At 44.9% G+C, this 6,231-nt stretch overlaps 1 long non-coding RNA gene across 1 annotated transcript; it reads right to left on the bottom strand.

The window, feature by feature from the left end:
* Positions 1-603: 603 nt before the first annotated feature.
* On the bottom strand, positions 604-1,953 carry LOC138100645 (uncharacterized). The gene is made up of 4 exons (XR_011146875.1): positions 1,660-1,953; positions 1,540-1,581; positions 1,126-1,445; positions 604-1,048 (listed from the first exon to the last, which is right to left on the bottom strand). It is a non-coding gene; the product is annotated as an uncharacterized lncRNA (long non-coding RNA).
* Between the last annotated feature and the right edge of the window lie 4,278 nt (positions 1,954-6,231).

The following is a 6,231-nucleotide window of genomic DNA, read 5'->3' as shown; positions in this document are numbered from 1 at the left end:
GTTGCCAAAGGCAACAGGATGGTAGCTTCGAATGGAAAATGTAAAGACTTCATTGCAGAGTCCTGTAATGCTTCCGGAGGATTCACGAGGGCAGCAAACTGGGTCTGTCGGCCGGTTGGTGAGGAGGTTGAGCATAATACAAGTAGACCCCCTAAAGCACACAAATAACAATGGATGCACCAGAAATTGATACCCAAGCAATAACAAGTCATTCTGTCTACCAGTCACTGCTTACCTCACCCACTTGATCTTGACTGCTGAGATCTAGCTTTCCCTCCTAAAAATAAAGACAAAGAACAATGCTGGGACACAGTCACCATTCACACTTGCCTTGCAAACACAAATGGTGACTGACCTTCCTGCAGGAACCCCCTCACCCGGTGTGGGGCACTCTGCCCCAGATTTAACCCAACTGCATCTGAAAGAAAGTGATGACAAAAGTCAAAGTGCTGCGTGAGAACTTAACAGCTCCAGGCATCCTGTGTCAATCTAGGAATATCATCTAGAGGCCAAACTACACCCTACAAAACAAATTCCACATCTCCAAGCCTTGCCCTATTACACCTATAGGCCAGACTGTGCAGTAGGGCAGAGCAGCTCCGGGCCAAATCCCTTGCAGGATTTGCATGCAGCAGATGACAAAGGAGGGGACACAACGAGAAGAGAAAACTCTCGGCAAGAAGAATGACCACAAGCACATCAAAGGGCTAAAGCAAAAGACATGAGACAAGATGCCCAAAAGACACAGAACACACAATAGAGAAGTGACACAACATGCACTGGGACTGCTCTGCCCTGCACACCTCAGCACTGTGATCAAAAGTGAGACTTTCCCTTTATGTGGCCTAAGGGGCCCCTTTGTGGGTAGCCCCGTCTCCAAAGCTGACTTAAAAATCGCTCCCAGCAACCCCCTACCCAACACCCCGCTTTCATCCCATTGACTTATCTCTCAGACATCCAGGGATGTGAATCCTCTTTGGGTGCAAAAGAGGGCCACCTTGCCATCCAGGAAGCTCCTACCATTGCCAGCCTGTTGTCTCTTAGTCAGCTACAATAAAGAAAACCAAATATCAAGGCTTCAACTTAGTGGCATGTTAGCCAAAACCCAACAATTCCACTACTCACCATCTCCTAAGAAGCCCGGGGTCCTGGGGCCACACACTTTGGCTGCGCTCCAAGGATGGCACCGTCATCGTAGGGTTAAGAGGAGACAAGGTGATGCAGCATTGCTGAGACTTGAGCAGACCCTCGCTCCTCCCCCCTCCCTCCCCAACTCGCCCCAACTTCTCGGCCGTTGCCAAAGTCTGCCCGGACGGTATCTTCGCATGGAAAAGGTAAGGGCTTCATTGCAGAGTCCCATAATGCTTTGGGAGGGCTCATAAGGGCAGTGAGCCAGGTACATCGGCCAGTCGGTGAGGGGGCTCAGCACAATACAAGTGGACCCTCTAAAACACACAAATGACAGTGGATGCTTAGAGCTGTACCAGAACTTGGCATCCAAGGAATAACAACTTTTTCTTTCCACCAGTCACTGCTTACCTTGCTCACTTGACCTTGACTGCTGAGATCTAGCTTTCCCTCCTAAAAATAAAGACAAAGAACAATGCTAGAACACAGTCACCATTTACACTTGCCCTGCAAAGACAAATGGCGACTGACCTTCCTGTGCAAGCCCTCTCACCCGGTATGGGGCACTCTGCCACCGATTTAACGCATCTGCATCTGAAAGGAAGTGATGACAAAAGTTAAAGGGCTGCATGATAACTTGGGACTAGAAAACTGCAAGATGCCACCATACCACTCCCGCCGAACCCCGCACCGACCGGCCGTGGTTGCTCCATCTGAGGTGTGGCTCAGGTGGTTATGCAAAGGTAAAGGTTACCCGTAAAGCCTTCTTTCTATTCCACCTACCCCCCAGTCTATTCCACAGGGCAGAGCAGTTCCAGGCTAAACACAAACTCAAACAACACATTATTCTACAAACAGTGGGACGCAAGGATGATAAAAAAAGCTCTCTGAGAGAAGAATGACGGTGAGGACCAAGATGACGCCAAAAGAGATGACCGATGGCGTAGCGACAGTAGACGGAAGCGGCTCTAAGGAGCGGAAGAAAAGACTGTAATACAGTGACTTATTATAAGAACTGTCAGTCACGATGATCAAGACAGCTGCAAAACAATGCTATGTTCAGAATGCTCCCTGTATCCTTACAATGTTATAAGCCCCAGGACATTACAACTCACAGCTGGAAAGGATGTATGGCAATACAGCCAGGAATGAGGCCTCAAAAGACATCTGACTCAACACTTCTGAGATGCGATTCCGAGACATGGCTGAGCCCGTCGGTAAGAGAACAAATGATATCGGTGACATGCCGAGAAATACAAATGTTTGAGAACCTAGAGATGATGGCTGACACTTGCCATAAGGTCCTTGAGGATAAAAGGCAGACATATCTGATCCAAGGGATCCTGAAGACATGCTAGACAACACAACACACCAGACAACACAACACAGACTGGAACTGCTCTGCACTGCATACCCTACAGTTGCAATCAAATGTGGAGCCTCTCCCTTTAGCTGTCCTAAGAGGCCCCTTAGAGAGCATCCCTTACCCCTACACTAATTATTAAGTTTTTCCCAGGAATTTCCAACTCACTACGCTGCTGCCATCCCATCTCCAGGTCATAGCCCCTGACTTATCTTTCGGATGACCGGCAATATGAATCCACATTGGATGTGAAATGAGTCCTCCTCAGTTGTCTCAGAAGGCCCCATAATAGCCAGGTTAGCCTCAAAGTCACCTACAATAGAAAAAAAAACCACAACATCAATGCACAAATCTAGTGGCATATAGGCCAAATGCCCACAATTTGGCTACTCACCACCTCCTAAGCACATCCAGGTCCTTGGGTCTCTGGCTTCACCCAGAATCAAAAGCTGGGGCCATTATTTCAATAGACACGTAAGACAGCGAGGGGCAAAGTTATAGGGTATTTCTGTGAGTATGGTGGATGCATTTGTGTGCTTTAAGATGCATAAATGCATCTGCTGTGCTTGGGAAAAAGCCTTAGGTAGCCCTAAATAGACACCTTTTCCCACCCTATAGCCTTCAAAACCCCTTCTGGCACTTCCTAAACCAGCTACCCTGCTCACACTCTCCCAGCTGCAATCCATAACTTACCTATTGGAAGCCACAATTTTGGGTATCATCTTTGATATGAGCAAGGTCCCTTTTATGATGCAATGAATGCACTAAAAAAATTTGAAGCTTCATACTCAATACAACCTGGAAGTTACAAAGCTCCTAAAGAAAAAAAAAAAACAAGAAAAAACCCTGAATTTAGAAAAGCACCTTACCACCCCTGAACACTCAGGCCAAAATTACAAGCCTAAATACTCCCTGTGTTCAACACCATCTTCTTCCCAATGTCTTCAAAACCTCTGTTGCTTTAGAGGCCAAAAGCATCTACTGAGGGGAAAAAAAACTGATATAAGCTGAAAGGCCCCCTTCATTGAAATGAGAGGACATCTCCCATCCCAGTCAATCCCAGGGAGGAAATGAAGCCCTTTGGCAAAGGCTGGGGTTAATATACCCCTGGCTGGGTCCGCCTCTCATTCCCATCATGCCCCAGAAAAGGGAGGAGGTAATTACCACAAGGTATAAAAGCTGTCAAAGGAGCTATAGCTGCTTGGCTCCTCTGATTTAAATTCAAAGTGAGTAAAGGGCTGGAGAGAGAAAAAAAGCTCTTCAGGGACTTGGTAATACCTTCTTTTTTACTACAGCTACATCAAGTAAAAGGGCAGAGACCAGGTAACAAATAAAACTTTGTATTTTGGCAGTGTAGATAGCTAAGTGGGATAACTAGCTGTTAATTTGCACAGTTGTTCCTTAGTGATTAGTAAGTAGTACTTCACATGTGACTAAGTAGGGTGGAAAAGAGTAGTAATTATATGAATGGTGAAGCTCTCATTGGGACCTCTAATTAGGGCTAGATACATTATAAATAAAAATAACAAAACTAATAGACTCCTGGGTGCTGTTAGGGTTACATATGTGCTGGTCTTACTCCCATAGGAGATATTTGGTACCGGGGCATGGGTAGAAGTGCCCTGAAATGCAGATTTAAACCCTTAAAATGCTGAAAAAGGGAGCACTTCCTTTAACTGAACCCCTAAAATGAGGAGATGGGGTGTTTACTTCCACTTAAGCTAATATGATGGCAAATAAATGGCTTCTCCCCTTTAATTTAATCCCCCAAAATATTTGGAAAAGAGGGGGTTTCCTCACTTTAAATCTCGCAAATGATACAGAAAGAGTAATTTTTCCCTCAGCTCAAACCCTTAAAAAGGGGGGACAACTGGGCTTCCCCCTCCATTTACACATTTGGATGATGAAAATGCAGGAGTTACCCTTAACTCAAACCCATAAAATAGCACAGTCAAGGTTTTCCCTTTCCATTTAAACTAGAAAATAATGGGAAATGGGGATTTGCTGTCAATTGATACCCCTAACAGCATAGAAGGGGTGGGGTTTCCTTCAAATGATACTATTAAAATTGCAGGGGAATGGGATTCCCCCTCAATTTTGATAGAGACAATTATAGAAAAGGAAGTGTTTTCCCTCAATTTAAGCCCCTTTTCTCCTAATAATACCTCTCTTTTCTGGGGCCTCTGGGGAGGGACTGACAAGATAAAAGGGGAAAGTTGAAAGTTTCCCTGTGGCGCCCGGCATGCTCGGGTGCCCAGGTGCATCTGGCTGCTCCCTAGCTCCTGCTAGGATGCTCCAACTGTTGTTCCTGGAGGGACACGTGGGATACCTTCATCAGTCCCTCTGAACTAGTAGCTCCCTGTGCAGGTGTGCCCAGGCAACCCTCTGAAGGCAGCTGGTCATGCCTGGACCTGCTGTGCCTTGGAGCGGGGGGGTGAGGTGGAGAAAGATCCTGCCGGTTGTTCCCTCCCATTCATGGGCCATTGTCTGTCCCTGAAACACTGGGGTGCCGGGCTTTCCTTTCTGTGGAAAAGAACCGGCCTTCTCAGCCAGGTGCCTGTGGCCAAAATTGGGATTCTGCCTCCAAAACTCCCTATGTCCTAGCTTTGTAATTACTGAGGAAATTTCCCTCAGATCATAAGCGATTACAGGTAATTTTTCCTCTGCAATCATTACTGAATTGTGTTTCTGTGAAGTGTTTGACACATCCCTTGAGGGGACGAGGGTTTGGCCGGGTTTTTTATGGCTCATCCTGACAGGCCCCGACAGAATCCGAGCTCCCCATCGCTGGTCTACCCCGAATTTCCGTGAAATATTGATATAGTTTATAAATACTCCCTTTGCCTGCTACTCAGTCTTTCCCTGTCCATCCAGGGAGCAGATTACTCCATCCTTTGCTCCTGACCACAGCTCTCCTGCCCAAATGCTGGTTCTCACAGACAAGAACTAAGCAGAAAACTGCTACAAGTGTTGGCTTTTAAAGTAAAATTCTTATTACATCTGGCTAAATGAGCAAAATAAATACAAGTATTGATGGTCATTGGGCGAAAGCTTTTCAGAACAGAAAATAACCATTTTGATAGCACAGATCCCATTTTGACAATAATGCATTCTTTGCGTTTGGAAATCCTGCCCATATAGGGCATCTGAAAATTGGTATTTTGGAATTTGATATTTTGAAATGGGGACATGTTGATATTTTGGAACTTAATATTCTGGTATTTTGAAAGGGAATTATTTTGGTATTTTGGAACTTAATATTCTGGTATTTTGAAAGGGAAATATTTTCGTATTTTGGAACTTGGTATTCTGGTATTTTGAAAGTAGGTTACTTTGCTATTCTGAAACTTTGTTTTCTGGTATTGCAGAACTGGATTACTTTGGCAGTTTGGGACTTGGTATTCTACTGTTTTGGAACCGAATTACTTTGGTATTTCTGGACTTGGTATTTTGGAACTGGATAACTTTGGTATTTCAAAACTTGGTTTTCTGGGATTTTGAAACCTAGTTTTCTGATATTTTTTACCTTGGTTTTCTATTATTTTGGAACTAGGTTATTCTGGTATTTCGGAATCTGATTTTTTTTTTTTTTTGTATTTTTGTAGGCTGGTTTTTTGGTATTTTTGTGGGCTGGTTTTTTTTTGTATTTTGTAACATGGGCTTTTAGTTTAGTATTTTTGTAACCTGGGTGGTTGCTATTTTGTAACCTGTGCTTGGCAGGGGCCTGTGGCATCCTAGTC

The sequence above is a fragment of the Aphelocoma coerulescens genome, unplaced genomic scaffold (assembly GCF_041296385.1).
Source record: "Aphelocoma coerulescens isolate FSJ_1873_10779 unplaced genomic scaffold, UR_Acoe_1.0 HiC_scaffold_123, whole genome shotgun sequence".
Taxonomy (NCBI): domain Eukaryota; kingdom Metazoa; phylum Chordata; class Aves; order Passeriformes; family Corvidae; genus Aphelocoma; species Aphelocoma coerulescens.
Note: the sequence above shows the minus strand (reverse complement) of the source record. Positions and strands in the feature narration are given on the sequence as shown.